Source organism: Parasteatoda tepidariorum, chromosome 4, assembly GCF_043381705.1.
Source record: "Parasteatoda tepidariorum isolate YZ-2023 chromosome 4, CAS_Ptep_4.0, whole genome shotgun sequence".
Taxonomy (NCBI): Eukaryota; Metazoa; Arthropoda; class Arachnida; order Araneae; family Theridiidae; genus Parasteatoda; species Parasteatoda tepidariorum.
This window is the reverse complement of record NC_092207.1, coordinates 27589885-27601292: the sequence shown is the minus strand read 5'-3', so window position 1 is coordinate 27601292 and position 11408 is coordinate 27589885.

Sequence of the window (11408 nt, the reverse complement as noted above, 5' to 3'; positions counted from 1 at the left end):
CACTCGTTCACTCGATGAAAAGACGCTGTGAAGCTGTCTTAAAAAATAAGGGTTATCCTACTAAGTATTGATTGTGTAAGTATCACTTTTAAAAAATACAAATCTAAGATAGATCTTACTATTAGTTGCATAACTTTTTTGTAATACAGATATTGTAATACTGTATTTATTATTAAATTTTACATTAAATTACCTTCAATTTGATATATAAACGTTTGTATTTAAGTGAAAATTAATATATTCTACAAGCACTCAAAGTTGAAAAACATGAAACTTTCAAAAAATGTCCACACTTTTGGCCACCACTGTATATCTATGTACTAAGAGAGAAAGAGAGAGAATCTATTTAAAAAGAAAATATTTACTCTTTTCAGAGTTTGATGAATTATGAGAAGTTAAAATGAAGCATAAACGTACCTTTTTCACAGTATAGGCACTTTTTAACTTTAGGTCACTATTTCATGCACTAATTTCTTTTTTTTTTATTTTTAGCGGAGAAATCGGAGACTTGCATACTGAAGTAGAACCAATGGAATCAAACATGATTCTTGAAAAAGAAAAGGTTCTCTTGAAGGGGTAATTTAAATCATATTTTAAACTAAACTAAAATAAGTCTTCAATTAATATAGACGACAAAGTCAACTTTGGATGAATACATATCATAACTTTTCTATTCAAATCCTTCAAAACATAGGCTTTGGCAAGTAAACAACTTAAATTCTATTCTATTCTAATCTCCAAATTAAATGAAGATTTTTTGCAACAATTTTCATGAGATTTCTGTTAAATGGTAGCAGTATTTTAATCAAAAACACTGAACCCAATTTTATGCCCTTATCGCGCATTCTTATGTACCTCCTTACAATCGATAAACGCTGATAACTAATTGAAATTTGTGTTAGGTTTTCTTTGTGGAAAGAAATCCCGTTTCATGAATATATACTATTTAGACAAAAATTTAACATTAATGAATAAAATATTATTAATAAAAAAGGGGGGTTGAACCGCTAGCTGGAAAAGATTAAATTTATGTCGGTGAAATAAGCGGCGAAAGTTCGGCCACCTGAAAATTAGTTTCACTATCTTGAAGAGCTCATATTTTTACATTTTTATTTCTCAAGAACTGTTCTATAAAGTTCTTTCATTGTTTGTGTTTTGCCTTTTAAAATTTTATAGATTAAAATTAATCAAAAGTTAATGAGGTGTCAAAATGAGGTCATTAAATCAAAAGTTAATGAGGTGTTCCGTTTTTCAATTTTTGCTTTTTTATCTTGTTCAGCTAACTGTTCAACAATTTTAATAATTAACTTTCAAAACAATAATCTTGAGTCATCATCGATACTGTCATAATCTACTTATTAAGTTGATTTTCTTCTATAATTTTAGTAGTGACAGAAGTGGTCATTACTGCTTTGAAATTGATTTGAGAGAAAGGAAACTTCTGGCCAAGTCCAATGTAATAAAGGAGTCATTGAACATTGTTGTTGGATTACAGAGGTATATATTAATTACTATCGATCTTATTTAAATAAATTAATTTATTTTGATGTGAATTTAATCACTGATATGTTTTTCTATGCACTTATTTATGTGTAACAACATATTTATTTACATTTTAGTAATAACATTTACATTTTAAAAATAGCATATGCATTTTAGTAATAAAAATACTTTTTCTTTGTTGTTTGTATTTTATATATTGACTAACTAAGAATGTTATTTTTCTAACATTTCTCTTGTTATGATTTTATAAAGTAATTTTGATCGTTTTATTTTGCTTTGTAAAGTTGATTGAAGCAAAGACTACGATTTGTCTTATTTAACGTGAAATTGAGTCATTACATGTTTAATATTTATATCGATGAATATATAATAATTATAATAATTTAATATTAAGTATTCATATTTATATATTCATGTTGATAATATATATATTCATTCATATAAGAAATGAGATTTATATTTTGGGAAATTTTTGGGAACACAGAAAAAAAGATCAATTTGATAATTTGTTCGAAATAAAAACTAATTTATAGAAATTTATCTTCTCTTTTTAAAACTCCATAAGTAAATACGCAAAACAGTGCATATTGAGCTGTTAAATTATGTATATAATGAAAATACTAATTTATATACTAAGTTAAATTGGTACGTTAAATTGGTTAAATTGGTATTGGTAAGTTAAATTGGTTAAATTTTCATGGACAATCGAACATAATATATTCATTCAGTAAACATAGGCAGCAAACTAATTATTTCTTAAAAAAATTAATTCAAATAGCTCTGAAAGAGGCAACCACAAAACAATATTTTTTTATGGTTCCCAGTATACTTAAAGAAATTCACTATACGATATTTTAAATGAATAATAATGTAATTAATTTAAAATAATTTTTAAATAAATACTCTGATAAGCAAGCTTGTAAGCTTCAAAAAAATCTAAACACATATTCTGTTATATAATATTGAACGAAATGGTCATAACAATATGAGCTGAACCAGAAAATATATATNAATCCTGTCATTTATATATATATATCGAGCCATAACTTGAGTATCGTATAGTATATACTATATGCAAAGATGCATACTGTTCCCTTTTCTGAAAAAGTTTCAATAAATTGGTAGCAAATTAAGTTTGAAACTTGAAGTTCAAGGATAATTCCGCTTACTTTTCAAAAGTGTCACCACAAAATGCAATAAACTAACATTTCATATAATACTTTGAATATTTGATATGTAGAGAGATGGAAAAATTACTTTAAATGAAAAATACTAAACTGAAAATAACTTAAATTTCGTTACCACTAGAAAATATTTTATTATAAAGCGGAATAAGTTGTCATCTCTGAATATATATATATAAAGAGAGAGAGATTTCTATACGCACTGTGATTATATGATTATATTTCAATGATTAAGTTTAAAGGTCAAGATAAGATTAAGATATTTTAATGATATACAGATAAGACACATTGGCACTCTAAAAAATAATATTATTCGCATTTTTTATTTAAGTAATAAATCAGTGAAAGTCGTTATAATAAGAAACTATTCAATGATTTTCTACATATTCCTCTCCAAGTTTAATAGCTACCGCAATTGTATAGAAAAATTCCTTTTTTAAAAAAAATTTTTATTGCAAATCTGTTCTTTGTATGATTAATTAATAATATAATGTAAGCCTATTATATCTTCAGTACATAAATAACTTGCATGTAGTAGGTTATTTAACAATAAATGGATTAATTCTTACAGGTGCGGAGATGTTTCTCGTTTGACAAAAAATCTGGAGGAAAAATTGGCTCAAAACCCAGATTTTGCAGAGAAAAGAGAAATGGCCAGAAAAAAAGAGAAGAAAGGTTTCCGTAACATTGTGAGACGCCTGTTTTCCGGGTGTTTCACACGGAAATAAACTGCGTGAACCTAAAATTAAGCATACCCCGATTTGAGACGATATATCCCGACTGTGACATCTCCCGACTCTGTGACTCAAAACCTCGATATTACCCGAATAAAGACTTACCTAAACTGGACGAAATCTTCCGAATATGTGACTATAAAAGTATGAAGTAGTGACTGTAAAAGTACTGATTCGACGAAATTGAAATTTTTAGACATTACCCGATTGTGTGACTTTTGAAATAGACTATGCACAACTGTGTGATTTTTAAATGGACAATGCTCAATTGGGTGATTCTAAAAACACATTTTCTGATTATGTGACTTTACCTGACTGTGACGACATTTCCCGAATTAGACGATACATCCTGAAAGTAAATGAAATAAGTGACTTTGCGAAGTCGCCATTTTCTGACTATGATTTCTAAATTAGGGAGTAAAAAACTGTATGACTCCTAAAATACCAACTATACGACTACCGAATTGTATCACCTTTGATTACGAATTGTTCCTTTATTTATTAAAACTGAATGTATGCCTGTAAAATTAACGTAAAGTACAATAAATGGAACATGCTTATAGCTTTGTTATTTCTGTATTATTCTTATTATTAAGAATTATGAAAATTAATTTTTATTAAAAATGTAAGATACTACTGTGTGTACTAAAATAATTTATTAAATTAAATAATTTTTAAAAAAAAAAAACTTGGAGTCCTCGATTACTCGCTTACCCCAGAAACTGCCGATGCAGTCCATTTTATTAATTATTTTGTCCTCAAGTTTGTTTATTAACAATCAAATGAACTTTTAAAAAATTTTATTGCTGATTTCAATTAATTTTTTCTACATGCTTTGTATTGTTGTTTAATAATTTTAAATCTTTTGTCGTATTTGTATGATTCGCAATGGGACAGAATATCAATCGATTAGCAAAAAATCAATTTGCTGTAATGGATTGATCTTCGCTTGTATGAAAACCTAATTTCACAGTTTAATTATACCAAAATTTTTTAGAAACTTTAAAAACGTTGGGCAGATTGTCCATCTATAAATATGAGAGTATGTAATTGCAAAATATCATATTTAAAAGGGTTACATATCTAGTACTAGTTTTCCAAAGTTTAATTACGTGGCCTAATGAAAAACTTCAATATTAATTTATTATTATTTCAAAAACTAATGGTGACAACAATAACATTCTGCTTTCAAAATATTTCTGATAACATTTCCTTAGAAATATGCAACATTTTATAATGTTTCATCTAATGGTTTCGAATTTGCGAGACTTGTGATTGTTCTTTTAAGTTCTCATAGGCTATGGCGACAGTTACTTAAAAAATCAAAGTTTCTGAGAGGTACGTTCAAGTAACCTCTCTGAAATATGCATTCAATCAATTTGCTCCATTTTTTCTCTGAAGTAGCCTAATATTAAGAGGCCTATTTACTTTCAACAGATCGCAACTGTAAAATGTTGTTGTTTTCGCTTATGACAAGATATAGTCTAGCTATGGAAAGAACTCCCTTCTCCATTCGTCTGGTACAGTGTCGGTGACTATGGATGGTTACAATGTTTAGGGATGTTAGGTCAATATTTAAGACAGGTTTTAGCTAGGGTCAGCGACAGAAATGGAATCAAGGGAAACTAAAGCTCATCTCACTTCCCCTTTGAAATGTGCTGTTTCTTGTTTCCAAAGTAGCAAACGGCTTTAGACTTTGTGACTAGAGGATTTCATTCTATAGACAAACTATACGCGTTTTTCACAAATACACACGTATGAAATTTATAATTCAGGATAAAATTTGACTTGGGATTTCTGAAGTGGTCAAAAACATCACTTAGTAGTATTATAAAGACTCGCGATGGTTTAATTTTTAAGACACTGGTTTGTCATTGCGAAGAACTGCGGTTCGATCACTAGTTGTGGCTTGCAATAAGCTTAGCTTGCTGTATCGTAAGAGTTTGTCAATATATCTCCAAAATTAATTACCCAAATCAAACCATTTGATTATCCACCTTTGAAACACTTTTACTTAGAGGAAATTTAATCAAAAAATAACTTCTAGTAATTTTATAAAAAACTTTATCAACAATTAATTTAAAAATGTTATTAAAAAAAGTTTGAATCATAAGAGTTTGCAAGATATATATAATCAAAAAAATTTATTAATTAATTAAAACACCTTTAAAGCACTTTTGCTTAAAGAAAATTTAAGCTAAAAATAACTTCTAGTAATTTTATAAAAAAGCATTTTCAACATTTAATTTAAAAATGGTATAAAAAAAAGTTTGAACCATGAAGGTTTGCAAGATATATAGTCAAAAAAATATATTAATCAATTAAAACACCTTTGAAGCACTTTTACTCAAAGAAAATTTATTCAAAAAATAACTTCTAGTAATTTTATTAAAAAAAATTTCAGCAATTAATTTAAAAATGTTATTAAAAAAAGTTTGAACCATAAGAGTTTGCAAGATATATATAGTCAAAACAATGTATCAATTAATTAAAACACCTTGGAAGCACTTTTACTTAAAGAAAATTTAATCAAAAAATAACTTCTAGTAATTTTATTAAAAAAAAAAGTTTTTCAACAATTAATTTAAAAATATTATTAAAAAAAGTTTGAACCATAAGAGTTTGCAAGATATATATAGTCAAAAAAATGTATTAATTAATTAAAACACCTTGGAAGCACTTTTACTTAAAGAAAATTTAATCAAAAAGTAACTTCTAGTAATTTTATAAAAAAAACTTTTTCAACATTTAATTTAAAAATGTTATAAAAAAAGTTTGGACCATGAAGGTTTGGAAGATATATGTAGTCAAAAAAATGCATCAATTTATTAAAAAAAATTTTGAATAATTCAGAAAAAATACTATAAATGAAAAATAATTAATTAATACTTTCAATTAAAGTTATCTGAGTTGAAAAGAACGTTATCTAGACCTTTTGATACTAACCTAATCTACATTTCTTGTTTATTTCAAAAGTTGAATGGCATTCTAGAGAGTGATACACTGTAAAAAATCCGAATCAAATTACGGTGAAAATTAACGCACATGTGACCATGAAATCCAACTTTAACAAAATATATTACGGAACAAAGAGTCATATATACCGTAATTTTTACAGTAATAATTACTGAAAAAACAGTGAAACGCTATAATTAAATTATTACAGTAAAATTTTCGGTAGAATGGATTTAACGGATTATGCACCCAAAAGTAAATTTCATTGATTTATTTTTGGTTTACGACTACAATTTTTTGGGTTTACGACTACTAATGCTCAACTCCTTAGCCTCGTAATTTTGAACCAATCCAGAAGACAGGGAGCTCTTGGATTAAGTATTAGTTGAAATTTGAATTCGTGGAGGACTTTTTAATTGAACTAACCCACATTTGCGTTTTATGGAGAGGATGACCATGAGAACCTCCCACAGTTAACCTGACGGCAAAGGCACTTTCACCCATGATACCACTGAGGATATTTCACGTCAGCACTATGGTCGGTGCAAGCCAGAGCTAAGAGAATAGAAGGGCTAGTTCACTCCTTTGAATTAACTCACGCCGACCCAAACCTCCGATTTTCGCTCTTGTGACGTCATGGCGGCTTAAAGCTTGAACTTTTACTTTAAAAGGTGCGTTCGGTCTAACTAGCTCTAACTAATATTGGAGCATTCTTTTTTGCGGCATATTCCAAGACATCCGTTGGTTTCTATAATGATTTTCTTTTGAAGAGTATTACAAAAATTTAAAATTATTAACGAAATGCCAGCTTGTGCGATTGCAACTTGCAAAAATTATGATAGAAACGCAACAGGAAAAGAAAATTTCACGTGTTCCCTGAAGCAAATGAACAGCTATGTAAAGAATGGCTTCAAGGTTGCAAACGAAATGACCCAGTTAATACAAAATATGCACGAATATGCAGTAAGCATTTCTTGAATTAATTTATCCAAAGATAATTCCATAATGAATAGTTTTTAGTAAATATTTATTTATTTTTTTTTCTTATTTAACTGCAGTCGAAAAAATTTTAAATTGTAAGGTATGCAAGTTCTTATATCACTTTAAAAAATGTAATTTTCATAGGCAAAATGCAAAATATGAAAGAAATCGGTTAAATAGTTCCGGAGAAATTGAATTTTCAAGAAGCCGTATTTTTTAAATTCAATTTCTCGAGAACCATTCGATAAATTTCATTCAAATTATGTATTTTTCCATACAAAATTACAGGCTTTATAATGATGCAAAACATTTTATACCTTGATATTAAAATTTTTTGCCCTAATTAATAAATAAAATGATAAAAAATAATAAATATTTACTGAAAGTTATCTTTTGCATGAAATTATCCTTGGATAAACGAAAATTATATTATTCGCTTAAGAAGTTTTCGAGTTGTGATGAAATACGCAAAAAATAAAATTATCATTAAGAAGTCCGAACTTTGGACTGCTTTCCTGACCAAACTATGGGGACCATATTTTCCAGATTGTGGCTATATTCTGAGGGTCAAAAATTCAAATTCGTTTATTCAAAGGAAATGCGTTTTTGTGTGTAACTTAGAAACTTAAAATATCGTCTGCACTAAGTAATTATTATATTTTCGTTCATGCCTTCAAACATTTAAGATTGAGTTCCGGAACGTGAAAATCCGATAATTAGATCAAAAGTTAGTCAGGGTGGTCCGTTCTTTACTTTCCGCACTTTGCATCAAACTGACAATTCTTTTCGAACAAAACATTTCCTTATACCAAAACACACAGATATATATATATATATATATAGTACACNAAATTAATTAATTTCACTTAGTTTCAGAAATTTGTCTTAAAAAAATTTAGGCAATTTAAAACAATATTCCCAGGGGCCCCCATCAGGGGGAAGGTGGGCGCACGATGCGCCCACTTAAAGCTTGGGGGGGGGGAATTTTTACACTAAATAAAACGAATAGTTTGGGGGGGAATTTAGAATTTGTCCGAGAATGCACCCGAGAGATGGGGGCTACTGTCTTAGCCAGAGGATGAGTAAGAAATTATTTCGTAACAATTTTCACCAGGGAAATGTCAAAGCTTGCTTGAATTGGAGAAATTTTTTTTAAAATTCACATACGAAGAATTGCCTGTTTGTTTGTATTTTAATTGTAAATTAAATTATACGAATATTAAGCGAAAAATTGTAATTTTCAAAGGAGCTGTGTCTTTTTCATTTGATTCAAGTGATTTATCAAGGTGCTAAAGACCCCTTCCACGGGCCTCGATCCCTGAAAAGGTGCTTGACTTTCAAAGTTTTTAAAAGATGAGAGAAATATTTTCCTTAGAAGGTAGAGAAATCTTTTTATTATTAACTGTGGAATCGTTTTTTTTTCTTATTTCCTATTATTTAAAAATGGATAACTTTAACAATTACTTTTACTTTAACAATTACTTTTTAATTTCATTTGGATCAATTCATTTGGAACATTTTCATTTTGGACCTAAGTTGAATGAATGATATATCAGAAACCGTTAGAACTGACTCACTTAACTGTGTAGTTACTTTACAAAACGATAGATAGCGCCACTATAATTTCTGCATATCCTTTTTTTTTTTTTTTTTTTTAAAGATAATATAATTTTTTACTAAATTACCTAAATGATTGATACTTATTAATTGCGAATTGATAAGAAGTAAGCTAAAGGTAATTGTTTTTATACAGACATAAATCTTCAATAAATCAAAAACAATAAACAATTAAACTTTATGCTAACTAATAAGCTCAAATTATTTGGAATTTACTTTATTCTTGTTTATTGGTAAAAAATAAAAATGTTTTAATTTTTCGCTTTTGAAAAAATAAATTAGAGAAAGTTTTCATTCCACTTAAGTAAATATTCATTTGTATATTAATTTGAAACACATGCTTGTCATAAGCTTATAAAATTAATATTAAATTTTAAAATTATACTTAAGCACATTTTCATTCGACAGAATAATGGTATAATTCTAATAGTATAATTGCGTTCTAATAGACAAAATTAATTTCTGATAATTACTAAATTTTCGCAAAAGTAAAAAAAATAGAAAAAAGCTGTTTTGTATTACTAGAAATTTTATGAAAATCTAGTGGCGTCATCTATTGGAATTCTTTTTATCTATTTCTAACGGGAAGCTACGTATGGGCCTAGACCTACATCTATATTAGTTACCTTTGCATGCCTATGCCAAACTATAAGCAAACCATTGATTGGAAACCTAACTCACTAAATCTCATTATTTATATAAATAACACAAGCAATACTTCATAATTTGAATTAAAATTTCTTTTAAAAAAATTTTACTCGAGTTCTAATGCTTTTATTTAATATTTGTTTCTCGATCACAGAAACTAAACTATCCAAATATAAATTTTATAAACGTAGTGTTTTGTATCTGTTAAGACATCTGTGTTCTACAAACCACTTAGCTTTTAATAATAATATGGAGGAAGGGAAAAAAAACTTCATTTCAAGAGGCGCACTTCATGAAGTTTTCGAAGTTCTCTGTAAGTGCTCTTCAGTTTCGCATTAAAGAAGAAAAAAAATGACATTCTTGATTCTATCAAGTATTGAATCTGCTTAGCAGTACTGCACAATCCATGATATATAGTATCACTAACTGAATTCCGTTAAAGTTCACCCATAATCTTTCCATGTGTCTATTATCAATAATAACCAGCGATTATAATTAAGGCTGTTTTTTGAAAACTCTGTAGTCGCGATGATGCTTTTTTGCGAATACTAAGGTGTTTTCACAACTGATGTGAATTTGTAACAGTTACCTATGACCATTAAGTCAAGTTTAGCCTCTCTTTAGCCAGCGCCCTCAATATTTATTCTGAAAAAGGTGCAAAACGGCAATATGGAAAAAAACCACAGCTTTGAAAAATTGAAAAGCGTTTGCGGTTTAATTTTTTTTTCTTTTAATATTTAGAAGCTTACCTCAATGCTGCATTTGGTTCATAAAAATGTGCACACAAAAAATGGGAATAAGACATTGATTTTGATGATTTTCAATTAGGTGGAAAATTGTCGCCAAATTGGTGATTTTCAAATAACTTTTAAAATATTTTAGTTCTTTGTCCGCCAAGGCACTTAAACTGTGGTTTTTTTCTTTTCCTTGGCGAAAGAGTTTCGAAAAACCTTGCTAATAATCTCACATGAAAAGAAGGGATCGCGTCAATTTTCCGTTAAAATGACGATTGTATCGCTATCTTGTGCATTTTGAGGAATAAGTTTTCACAAATAAATAACACGAAAATCTGTTCCCCTGAGAGTTGTTACTCAGCGACTCCTGCCTACTACTAGATAAGAATTATAAAGAAAAGTATAGTGAAGAAGACAATGGGGGAATAGTAATAGGTTAGAAGTATTAATTAGGAAGGAGTTTTGAAGAAAAAAACAGTTTGATGATTTTCAAATCTAACTTTTTTCTCACCTTCAAGAATTGTAAATTTCATTTTTAAATTTTAGAAGATGTAAATGCTCGTGATACTCGTGTATAGTTGTACGATTTCAATCGAATACTTGCTCCTGAAAAATTCTCAAACTTTGACATTTGTTTTTCTCAGAAACAGATGTTAATGGAAATTTTTTCAAAAAACCGTTTAATCAAAACCGTTTTTCCATTAAACTTTCTTCTAAACGAACAGTGCTAGATTTAAATTTGGATTTATGTCCATATTGCTCCAAATCCTTCATTCATATATTGCTATAATACATAAATATAATTGTATCAATTGTATCAATAAATCAAAGAGCTTGTTTGTTTGCATATCTTTCCTTTAACTCCAGAACCATTTATGCTAGCGTCCTGAAATTTGGACAGCTGGTAAGCGTCACACTTTTAGTGCCCAATCCTGAAAGTCGCTTAGAAATTTCAATTAGATCGTTCGGGAGACACAATTGAAGAATGGAATTTTTTCATTGGCTTAACATTGAACAATGCTAACAAACAATGGGATACCTGAAAGTGACGC